Below are 13,194 nucleotides of genomic sequence, written 5' to 3' on the forward strand. Positions count from 1 at the left end.
AAATGATTTAAAATACTTTGCAAAATCGACAATTATTTACAATGTATTATAACTGCACAATAAAGCTCGCAGAGTAATACTGATTTTCGCTCACCTAGTCGTAAACCCTTTCCGAACACCCCTCGTACAATACGACTTCTGCGATTAAGCAGTACTTGTCAAACCGTCAATAAGTAGACAGAATGAATTAGAACTATTTTTATAACTCAATGACATTTTTCAAAGTTTTACCAACATATTCATTATTTAAAAAATGTCCTTTATTCCTCTGTTTTTATGGAAAACCTTGCAGTTTACATTTATCTGACAATAGAAAGGATCAAGTCTAGTAAAAATTGGTAACCAGTCAAATGCGCGTGCGTAGTTTGTTAAACTGCTTGTATTTTATAATGTTGGTATTGCTAATGTCTATGTCAGGTACAGTATTTTTAGTTATAACCTTTTTATCATATTTTTAAAGAGAAAAGTTCTTTGCATGTAAAGTGACAAAAGTAACTGTTATATAGAAAAGAGCATGCAAACAAAATAGGAATACATGCATCTCTTTTAGTCTCGGTTTAATATGCTTTTCTTCGAAATATTGGCCATCTTTTTTACGGCGGAATTTTAAGTTTCAAAACAAAAGGTAAATAATCTATCTAAATGTATTTATTTTCTGTTACAGGGAAAAAATGAATTGCATAGCATCATAAGCTAACATAATTTTTCTTCTTCATTTTTTTTTTAAATAAATGTTTTATGGTTTCTGCAGAAATAATATTTCTATATGAATCTGTTAATTAACAGGAGTTATAACGAATTGTTGTTATCATGTAACGGAAAAAAATAAAGATTTCCATCTTGAATTAAACTCGCATTCAGTGAAAGTCGAAGCACCTATTCACCGCGACAATAGCAAATTACTAGTGAATGGAAGACTACCGATGGAAATAGTTACTTATATACTTCGTGTAAGTAACTTCCCCTGAAAACGAAATGCGGTTTTGTTTGGTCACGTCCGTGTGCATATATTGTAAATTAAATATTCGTTGATATTAAAAGTTTTTTTAAGGTGCCTTTATAATTTTTCTCTCGTTACTCTGCTTACTGTAAAGGCACTGAGTACATCTATTTTTTACTAGATTTTTAATCGAGATTTTTTTGTGTCTTTTGTTACCAGTGCTTATGTAAGGAGTTCACTTTCATTTACAATGTCCTGTAACTGGAGAACATCATGGAGATGAGGACTGAGGGTTTGTGCTGAATCACCCGGTTTAAATTCTCAAGTGTTGTTTCTGTTACAGACCTTTCCAAGGCGTCTCCCACTGTGCCCCGATGTGCCCCTAACTGTGTTTGTCTTTTTATACGCCCGTTTGAAAAACAGGACGTATTATGGGAACGCCCCTGGCGGGCGGGCGGCGTCCACAGACCTTGTCCGGAGCATATCTTCTACATGCATGGAGGGATTTTGATGAAACTTGGCACAGTTGTTCACCATCATAAGACGGAGTGTCATGCGCAAGACCCAGGTCCCTAGGTCTAAGGTCAAGGTCACACTTAGAGGTCAAATGTCAAATTCAAGCATGACTTTGTCCGGAGCATATCTTCTTCATGCATGGAGGGATTTTGATGAAAGTTGGCACAATTGTTCATCATCATGAGACGGAGTGTCATGCGCAAAAACCAGGTCCCTAGGTCTAAGGTCAAGGTCACACTCAGAGGCCAAAGGATACAAGAATAGAAAATTCAAGAATGACTTTGTCCAGAGCATATCTTCTTCATGCATGGAAGGATTTTGATGTAGCTTGGCACAGTTGTTCACCATAATGAGACGGAGTGTCATGCGCAAGAACCAGGTCCCTAAGTCTAAGGTCAAGGTCACACTTAGAGGCCAAAGGTCAGATACAAGAATGACTTTGTCCGGAGCATTTCTTCTTCATGCATGGAGGGATTTTGATGTAACTTGGCACAAGTGTACACCATCATGAGACGGAGTGTCATGCACTGGTCCCTTCTTTTGAATTACTTCCCTTTCCTGTTCCTATAAATAGCTTATATTGTAACTTTTTCATTACACGTCGTAGGGAAAAATCGAGACCACTTTTCTGTAGTACAACATGCATGTTACATCCAATTCCGAGGTGTTTTTTGAGCTATCTCTGCCTGGTAAGGATTTTTGTATGGACTTGTATTTTTTTTTTTTTTTTTTTTTTTTTGATTTTTTTTTTTCTCTTTAAAGATTAACTTCCCTTAGTTGTTACTATAAATAACTTACATTGTAACTTTTTTATAACTGACCGTAGGGAAAAACCAAGACCACTTTTCTGTGGTACAACATTGATGTTACTTTCAAATTTTGGGTGTATTTTAAGGTATCTCTACCTGGTAAGGATTTTTTTGTGGACTTAAAAAAATAAAAGAATTACAATAATTTAAAAAAAAAACAACAACAATGTAAACAACTAGAAAATTAAAATTCCATTTGCAAATACAGGTGCTAGTGTAAAGAAATTTGCTGTGACGGGCGTATATTGTGACATTCTGGCACTCTTGTTTGGGTTTACTTTGTCTATATTTTCTGCGTATATGTCTTAATTTTAATGATACCGCTTCAAATGTATATACTAACATCCTAAACAACAAACCTTCCTTCTAAGTATCTCAGGGTTTCCTTTGTAAAGTTTTAACAGAAGTGTACACAGTTCACAATGATCATCATGTGTAGTCACTGATTTGCAAAACAAAACAACAAAATTAAGAAGGAGTAGCCACGTTTGCCTAATACAAAACCATACAACAGTGTATGTATGGATGTGTAGAAAATAGAAATTCAAACAAAATACACATAGGAAGTTAAACAAATGAACAACAATTACAAAACGTAATCATAAAAGACCGCCTTATACAGTCAGTTACAAGTTTAAATCGTTTTTATTGCACTCTGTCATTCGTTATTTACGCCATGTTTCAAAACTTAATGACGATGTATATAAATGCCATTCCCGTAAGGTGAATCTCTTACACTAGTTGTGGTAGCAAAGAGCAAACTATGTAAAACAACAAGAACTGTCACAGGAGACAGCGCGCTCGACTATTTCGATGTTGGATAGTGAAACTGGGCACATCTGAGAAAACTAGAGCTGTCACTGGAGTGTTTAATGACTCCAATTGTGGATGAAGATATTACACAATAGCCTGAGTCTATGTCAAAAATATCAACTTAAAGTAATAAGAGAGGTAAAAATAAATTGTATCAAAACACTATATAAGTATATCTTAAGCAAAAAGGGGCATAATTCATTAAATACTGGTGCCAGAGTTATGCACCTTGTGTCATATGGTGTTGGTGATGATGTTGAACAACTATTTTAAGTTTGAATCAAATCCATTCGGCTAAAATTCTAAGTAAAAAGGGGAAATAATTCATGAAAGATTGGTCTCAGAGTTATGCACCTTGTGTCATATGATAAGGGTAATGATGTTGAACAATTGTTTAAGTTTGAATCAGATCAATTCAGTAATAACAGAGATAGAGTGAAAGTGCATAAAACTTTAACCTGAAATTTTAAGTAAAAAGGGGAATAATTCATGAAAATTTGTGCCAGAGTTATGCACCTTGTGTCATATGATGTTGGTGATGATGCTGAGCAACTATTTTAAGTTTGAATCGATCCATTCAGTAATAACAGAAATAGAGTGAAAGTGCATCAAAACTTTAACCTGAAAATCTAAGTGAAAAGGGGGATAATTCATGAAATATTGGTGCCAGAGGTATGGCCCTTATGTCAGATGATGTGGATGATGATGAGGAATAAGTGTTTCAAGTTTGAATCAAATTCATCAAGTAATTACAGAGATAAGTTGAAAAAATAGAAAGTGCACCAAAACTTTAACCAAGGTGGGGACGCGGAAAGACGCCGACGCCGACGCCGACGCCAGGGCGAGTAGGATAGCTCTCCTTATACTTCGTATAGTCGAGCTAAAAATGTCCTACTAAAATACAGATGAAAGAAAATCTATTGAAACATATATGCATGCATTAAAGGCAGGACAGACAAGTACATTGTATCAGAGCAGCACAGCTCTGACGGGCTTTCAGACTTGTCTATCGTGGAGTCTTCCACATGTTCCTTTAGATACACATAAAAAGAAGTAAATTAAACGTCTAACCGTAAAAGATCTGATCAGGAAATATGCCGTGTATCTCAAACTAGTCTCATAATTACATCTGTAATAAGACTTTATGATAATCGTCTGAACGACATCTATGAAATTACCACGACCTAGAATCTTACAAAATTTGTAAATTTAGGCTTAAAAATAGTAGTAGCAGAATTGTACTCAGAATACTGTCAAATTTTGAAACCAAATCTGTAGTCCAGTAGCATAATATTTGGTAAAACATTTTCGCTGTTTATGATAGCGGTAGCGCTGTTGAAGCACTGTTGAAGGAATAGTTTTTGGAAATATTTAGTCATAACATTAATTAAAGTATTCAACATGGCTAGACGCTCTAGTAAGTCTGATTAATTGAGAAATATATATATCCACCTAATAGGATGATGTGCGTCATCTAGTTGAGAGAAATCTTACAATAGTAAAATTGAAATGATCTCTCTTGTCATAAATGTTTGGAATATGCGAGCTTAGTATTATACAAGTTTGTGCCGGTGTAAAGAAGTATTTCGACCCCCATAGAATAACGACCCCCCGGTCATTATTGTATAGAAAATATGACTCCTTTCCTGTAAAATATTGACTCCCCTTATAAAACACTGACTCCTTTTGAAAACTCTATAGAATAACGACACCCCGGTCATTATTCTATAGAAAAACTGACCCCTCCAAGTAAAATACTGACTCCCTAAAGATGACTCCCTTCGAATCTCATAGAATAACGACCCCAGTTATTATTCTATAGAAAAAGTGACTCCTTCCATGTAAAATACTCACTGCCGAAATTACTACATTCGAACTTTAATACAATATCGATTCCCGGACAGTATTCTTTTTAAAAAAGGTTACTCTTTCCGTGTAAAACACCGGCTCCTAAAAAGACTTTCGACGATAATATCTATTAAAAAGTGATCCCCACCAAACCTAACGGACAATTTTACTAGATCTACAACTCTAATACCCTCCATTGCCAATAGTTAACATTTTGATTGTACTACTACTACTGGTGCCGCTACTTCTATTGCTATTACTACATGTACTTCTTCTTTTTCTACTACTACTTCTACTACTACTACTACTACTACTACTACTACAACTGCTACTACTCATACTACTATACCTGCTTCCACTAATACCTCTTCTTCTCCTGCTGCTGTTGTTGCTGTCACTTATTCCTCTGCTGCTGCTGCTGCTGCTGCTACTGCAACTGCCACTTCCACTGCCACTACTACTACTACTACTACTACTACTACTACTACTATTACTACTGCTACTACTACTTTCTATTGTTGCCGCTACAGTACTTTACTGCCACTGCTAAGTTTTGCAAGTTCTATTAATACTAAGTTCTATGCTAGGAGTTTCTTGTGCAGTTTTCTTCTGAAGAATTACTTCATACCGAAGTTTGCAGGGATTATTGACACTGATGTGTTTTGTGAACGTATTGTGAATTAGTATTTTCCTGAAAAAAATGTATACACCAAGATACAGCGTCTAGAAATAGAATCCCTTTTCCCATTGCGGAATGCTCTGATTTCTGTGTCAAGTGATGGTATCTGGGGCTAATGGTCAAACGGAAGGACGGACGGACAAGGGCAATTCTATATGCCCCCCTCCCCTCCCCCGAGTGGGGGCATAAAATGCAGCAATTAGGCCTTAGATACATGAGTCATCACTAAATTTGACCAAATGACCGGGGTCGTTTTTTTTATGGGAGTCAATATTCTTCGTGAGTTTCAGTTTACTTCACGTGGGTGAGTCATAGTACTATGATCTGGAGGTCATAATACTATGACCGGGGGTCACTTTTTCTATAGAATAATAACCGGGGGTCATTATTCTATGGTGGTCAAAATACTTCATTTCACCGGTCTATATTCAACTCGTGTTTACTCGGTGAAATATGGAATATAAAATTGATGATTAATTTCTGATAGCATGTAAAAAAAACTCTGGTCTATATTAAACACTATTGTCTCTCGGTCCTTCGGACCGGCAAGTCATTCAGTAAGGTAATAAGAGATGTTCATCATAAACTGTATCAACATTTGAGAAAAAAACAACAACGAACAAAAAAAAATGTAAAACAGGAACATAATTCAGGCAGCGTGTTGCTTTATTAAATGTCATAACAACGTGTTGCGTGGCTAGCTATCTCGAAAAACACTAAATACAAATACAAAACAAATGCACAACAATTTTTCTTACAATCAGTTTCCATAGGAACAACAATTTCCTGTTGGAAAACAACTTTCATAAACCTAATATATCATTTGGTGAATGAAGAGTAGAGATTTTTGCCAAATGTGTCACGAGATCCTCAAGGTATCATGTTTAACAATGTTGGTAGCAAAAAAAAACTAGATTTTATTACATGTAAAAATATAGCATACCACCCAGCAAATAATTCTTGTTTAATTCAGGCAGCTTGTTGTCACTTTTTCATTTCCTGGTAAAGTGAAATCGTATGTGACAGAACACACCTTGTATCTTTTAATTTAAATATATCTAGGATTTCGTCAGATTTGTTCACTGACAAGGACAGTTAACTTGATAAAAATTATCATCAGATATTTTTTATGAGCTGTTACAGCAGTTAGACATTTCGTTAACAATTCAGATAAATTAATAGTTGTACATAAGCTTGATGCTAATGTAAATTAGAATTGAATGTATTTACATTATAAATATATAGGCATTCGTCAAACATGTATCTAGTCGAAAATGCTCGGAATACGTGTTGTAAATAAACAAACCGCAAAATTCAGAATGAATCAAAATGTTGAAATAGACATTTTTATATTTGAATAGTTTACCTTCCGGAGTGTTTGTTGGGTTGACTTCATATAAACGTTTTCATGTTTTTCATATAATGCTAATTTCTTCGTCTGCATGTGATAGGGATTCTGCTGGAGGGAATGGCTTTATTTGAACTGACCTTTAGCTTTTGAACATGATGGGCATAAAGAATGACGATTTATGCAAACTTAGACAACAAGGGCCGCAAGTTGTGTTTTTGCCACTGATCATCCTACTGTGTTTCTCTGTGTTCTTTTTATAGATAGATTTATTTTGGTATCAAATGTCGAACGCAACATGGCAATAACAAAATAGATCGATTTATTTTGGTATCAGATGTCGAACGCAACATGGCAATAACAAAATAGATCGATTTATTTTGGTATCAAATGTCGAACGCAACATGGCAATAACAAAATGCATATCAGCAACAATATAATAAAAAGCAACGAATATACATTACTGTTAATCACCAAGTCATGCACACCAGTACCAAGCATAGCACAATAAAGAGAAAAAAGATTTTCTGTTATTTCCATTGTGGTTCTTGATAGTAGTGGCATAACCATTGGAAAATCATGTATTGTCTAATATCACATCTTATGAGATCAAAGATAGCAAGTTATTTATCTACAAATGTGCTGATATGACCTTAAATGCAAGATAAATTGAATAAATATTGAGCAAAATTATTTGTGAAATTGCACAGCCATGTTTATACTATCAATACAAACACAAATGATACACCAATAACAGTAAAAATTTAGTACGAAAAGATAAAAAAAAAGCTTTCAATTGTACTGAAAATGATTAGACTAAATGATATATTAGACTAGGTATCTTAAAAACTGGCATGTATTTAAAATAGCAATATAAGACTATATTGACAAAAGGTAGCTGTAACTGGAATGCTAATATTAGAATTACAGTACTATAAGGACAAAAGATGCTCTTTTACAGCAGCTAAAACTGATGAAGTCTGGGTAGATCTCCCCAGGACTGTGGTAAACTGTTCCATCTCTGTACCCCTTTACATGCAAATGATTTCTCCACAAAACTGCGTACTGTTTACCTTATCTATGTATGTTGTTTAAATACAGTTTAGGCTTAAGATTTGATTGTGATTCTTGGGTCTGCATATTTATCCTTGTTTTTATTATTATGGTCTCACATCAGTTTTGTACTCGTGAAATTCCTATATCCAATGTAATACTAGCATTTCAATAGAACGGTATTACTGAAAAGGGAAACAATTCATTTACCATTTAATATAAACGTTTTTGAGCTATACCCAAATACTGATTCAATCCGACCTATTTGTTAAATGCTGTATGCTTGTTGTAGGTTGAATGTGTGTTACATTACGTGAGCTTTTATATATACAAAATATGTCAAACTGAAATTTAGGCAGAAGTTGTGTACGATATCGCTAAGCTTAAAAAGAACATTTTTGGTCGGCAAGACATTTTAAAATTTATAAAATGTATTACAACAAAGTGAGTTATTTATTTTCCTTTTTTGTCGCTAATTGTTATTTATTTCATAAGATATATGACTTTGCAAACATAAAAAGATTTTGCCTAAACTATATAAAGAATTTTGATAGCTTTTACCTAAAATACTTAACGAGCAAAAATTCGGCAAACGTGTAAACCGCGCATCGCTTGAGGCAGTATAACTAAAGTGCGCTCATAAATAAGTATCAAATACATAATGTAATTATGAAGACAACTTGACTTTTTATAAGCCAGGAAAGCATTAATGTAAGTCAATTATCAAGCATTTTCTCTTATTTTGCCACGAAGGAAATGTTAAGTTGATAATTATCGTTTCATGTTTTCATCAAAATACTAGGTTAGTTAGTACAATTATAAATGATCATACAATTTCTGAAGGGACTAGTACCCTTCAGAAGGAAAAGTCAAAGTGAGTAACAGATGGTGATTATAAATAAAGATGGATGAACACAAAACGTAGGCAATGTCTTGCAAAGATTTGAACAGTCAATGCAAATTGAATGTCTTTGCGATCGATTATGCGAAAATAATTCCTCTCTTATATAAAAAAAGCTAATACAGATCAGCACCGTATTAATTTTGTATGAAATTAAGCGTACTTAATCTCTTTTAATATCAAAAGATCATGATAAATGAAGAATAAAAATGACCGCAGAATTGATTTCATTTCAATAAATGTTTGTTGTGGGGTTTAACAAAAGTTAAGCTCCCTGTATTCATACATGGTATGCCTATCCTAAAATAAGGGTGTGTTCAAAAAGTATGATATAAATGTATTACTTATAATTTATAAATCACATAATTTTCATAAACGCTACGGAAGCAGTTATAGACAAGAAGAAGTACATAGGATATTTTTCAGTGATTATTACGACTTTTGTTATTTAATAGGTATGTACCATTTATATATACCTATATTAACCCTCTGATAACATATATACTTAATATAAAATTATCAATCTAATATAATTAATGGAATTAATTTATGAAACTGATTTGAAATAAATGTACCGTCACTGTAGTTCTACAGTACCTGTTGAAACAGTATTACCTATCTGAGCCATGAGTAGCCGTTCTTTTTGATTAAATGACTTACTATAAAGTTCATTTATTGTTCTCAATGAAACCTTCTCAAAATAGAAGCTTATAATTGACATGTCAAAGCCGCTCTGAATATGTAAATTTACTGGTCGAATGATAACGCCGCTGTAACATTTACTGTTCGGTGATACATTGCATCTTTTGCGATGTAACAGTTACTGTTCGGTGATACATTGCATCTTTTGCGATGTAACAGTTACTGTTCGGTGATACATTGCATCTTTGGCGATGTACAAGTTATTGTTCTGTGACGCAGTGCATCTCTAATCGACAACTGATACAGGCAGTTGTTATGTAATACACTAATCATAATATGCTTTGTGGACATAAACATGTATTTATACGTATTCAGCTTTACTTATTGCAATGTTTCTTTCTGCATTATCGATTCATTATAATATTTAGCACTTATTTGAAATGATTGGCATTGATCTTCACTTTTTAAGAAATTCACAATCGTCTGAACATCTATTCTTAAACAATTCCTCCTTCGAATCCGAAACAAATTTGCAATGTGTCTTATACATTTATGATAATGTTCGCTTATATTTTTTTCACAAATTTTCTTCAAACGTTCTTGTTTCCAAGGCATTTCACAGCTGTGTAAACTTTGTCTCACAAGAAAACATTCTGCAGGCATATTTGTAACATTTTCCAGACATATTTGTAAACAGTGCGTACACGTGTTTTTCAAAACATACGCAGAGTGTTTGATGCATCTTTCAGTACTGTTTGAGGTCTACCTTTTGTTGATTACTTTAGCATATAGACTGCACTTATTCCTCCTCCCGCAGTGCTGCTAAGCTGAAGTCACTATTTACCGTACAATTAGGGAACTCGTAAATAAAGCAGACGAAACTTAATCGGCATCAGCATCTGGCTTCCGTTTATCAGTGTCATTTTTTTAAAAAGTTATACTGTGTCAGCTTATATCTGAAATAACCATTTGATTTGTTATTCCTTACGAAATATTTCCATGTCCTCCAGTAACCACTGTCCAGTGAGAATAAAAGTGAATAAGCTTTACACCGACATATTCATTATCGAAAGTCATTTTGACTTGATGGAAATAGACAATAATTTTGACATACAAAAGCAAAGAAAACAGCCGCAATATGATCCTTTATCTACAGAAACATTGCATAGGTCTACTTTAACCCATTATTTTTCATAAAACTGCAAGATTTTTTCATAAAACTACAAGAATATATAAACATCAGGAAAACTCGATGGATTTGTACAAACAAAAACAAGAGCGCCGCCAAGCGGGGCAATATACGCCCGAAGGGTTACATCAGAGGATGGGAGTAAAATTTAAAGAACTTGACTGTAAAGGACAGGAACAACAAAAAGAAGTAATTCCAAAAAAAAAAAAATTCTAAGTCCACAAAAAAATTCTTACCAGGTAAAGTGATGTCAAAATACATCTAAAAATTGGATGTACCATCCATGTTGTACCAAAGAAAAGTGGTCTCGGCTTTTCCCTACTGTCAATAATAAAAAAAGTTTCAAAATAAGCTATTTATAGTAACAAAAAAGGGAAGTAATTAAAAAAATAAAATTATTGTAAGAGAACAAAAAGGGATCTGCCAAATAAATACAAGAGCATTGAAATGCATAGCAATATAAAAAAAGCAAAGTCATATATGACCTTTGACCCCTAAGTGTGACCTTGACCTTGAAGCAAGTCATCCAAAACATGCGCTCTGCAAGTGTGGTGAACATTTGTGCCAAGTTTCTTTGAAATCCTTTAAGCAGTTCAAGACTTACAGAGCGGACACAACAAAGTCATATATGACCTTTCACTCCTAAGTGTGACCTTGACCTTGAAGCTAGTCATCCGAAACAAGCGCTCTGCACGCCATCTCAATGTGGTGAACATTTGTGCCAAGTTTGTTTGAAATCCTTCAAGCAGTTCCAGAGTTACAGAGCGGACACGAAACACACTCATATGACCTTTGACATTGAACTTGAAATGAGACATCCAAAACATGCGCTCTACACGTCGTCTCGGTGTGGTGAACATTTGTGTCAAGTTTCTTTGAAATCCTTCAAGGGGTTCAAGAGTTACAGAGCGGACACGAAATTGCTAACGGACGGACGGACGGACGGACACCAGGACCATAACATAATACGTCCCTTCGGGCGTATCAAAATCAGCTGTTTCATAAATGAATTATGATAAAACATATACGTTGTATCTATGGTTTAGATATCGGACGGAATGACAAATAAATGTTAAAATAGCGAATAAATCTGTACATACGTCATAACCTTTTAACTTAATCTTTTATTGCATTAATTACATTTTTACGATTTCAATGTCAAAAATGTTTGTTCTGGGTGTTAACGAAACAAAAGATTCGTCCACCTATCCTAAAATAAGGGTGCGTAGCGACAACATAAACACGATAAAAATATTACAAAACGTCGTTTACACCATAAGAATACATTACAATAATAACTAAACACATTTACAGTTTTTACCTTTAATTATGATTGTAGTTTAGTATATATTTATTCTTATCTGTATTTAAACATCCCCAGTGAAATATATATAATGCCTGGTTACAGTATATTTCAGAGACTTCATGCAGATTCCACATCTATATCACAACACCTCTCATGCAAAATATACTGTTCTGAAATACATGCATATGTGTATCTACAGTCAGTATAGAATAATCATTTTATTTGTTTTTATTTGTCGGTATTTGTTGTATCTTGTTTTGTAAAAAGAGATAAAGCTAGCCAACTAACTAACAAATGTCTTGTTGAAATGATGGATGGTCAACGTATTACTACTAAGTAGTAAATCGTTGGCATCCGATGATGATAGACATAATTTATGTAAATATACGTAATGTGTTTAGCATGCTTCTTAGAGCACAGTCTTGGGCTTGACAGGAGATTGTCTTTATTATATATTACTATAAAAAGCTATAAAATATATGCATTATCACTGAATAATTCAGTCTCCTCTTATTTAAACATGAAATGATATGGAACAGTTTTCAAGTCATAATATGTAGCAGGTCTGAAATAATCGTTATTGTACAGCTACTAAAATAGTTTTAGGTAAGTTCAAGGAATAATTTTTACATGTCATTCAATATCAAAACCGACCGGCTGCTCAATATGACTCGAAAACTGTTTAATAGCCTCAGGAAGTATTTTGAATGGAACTCAGTTTGTTTCAATATTTGTCAATCTTGTTTAGTTTCTAATAAAACTAATTAATTTCAAAAGTATTCATAATTTATTCAAGGTCTGTTACTTGAATACACTTTGTGAAGGCTAGAATATTTTTCCTTGGCGAGGTTTTCTTAAGAAACTGGATTTCATACCCCATTTCTTTGACAAACATGCAATAGTACACATTTTTCATCTTCAGTATTTTACAGTATTCATTTTATTGCAGATTGATATGTGTATTGCCATTAATGTTGTGGTAGAATTGTTCACATATGTTATAGCATTATTCTCCTATAACTCTGATGCAGAGTGCCAATTAACTTAAGATATTAACAATTTTTTAATCATGTGGTTAGAGTATATTTGTATGTCGATTATGATATATATTCGAAAATGAACAGAATTAGATTTATATTTTACCTTATAA

This window comes from Mercenaria mercenaria, chromosome 10 (assembly GCF_021730395.1).
Source record: "Mercenaria mercenaria strain notata chromosome 10, MADL_Memer_1, whole genome shotgun sequence".
Lineage (NCBI taxonomy): Eukaryota > Metazoa > Mollusca > Bivalvia > Venerida > Veneridae > Mercenaria > Mercenaria mercenaria.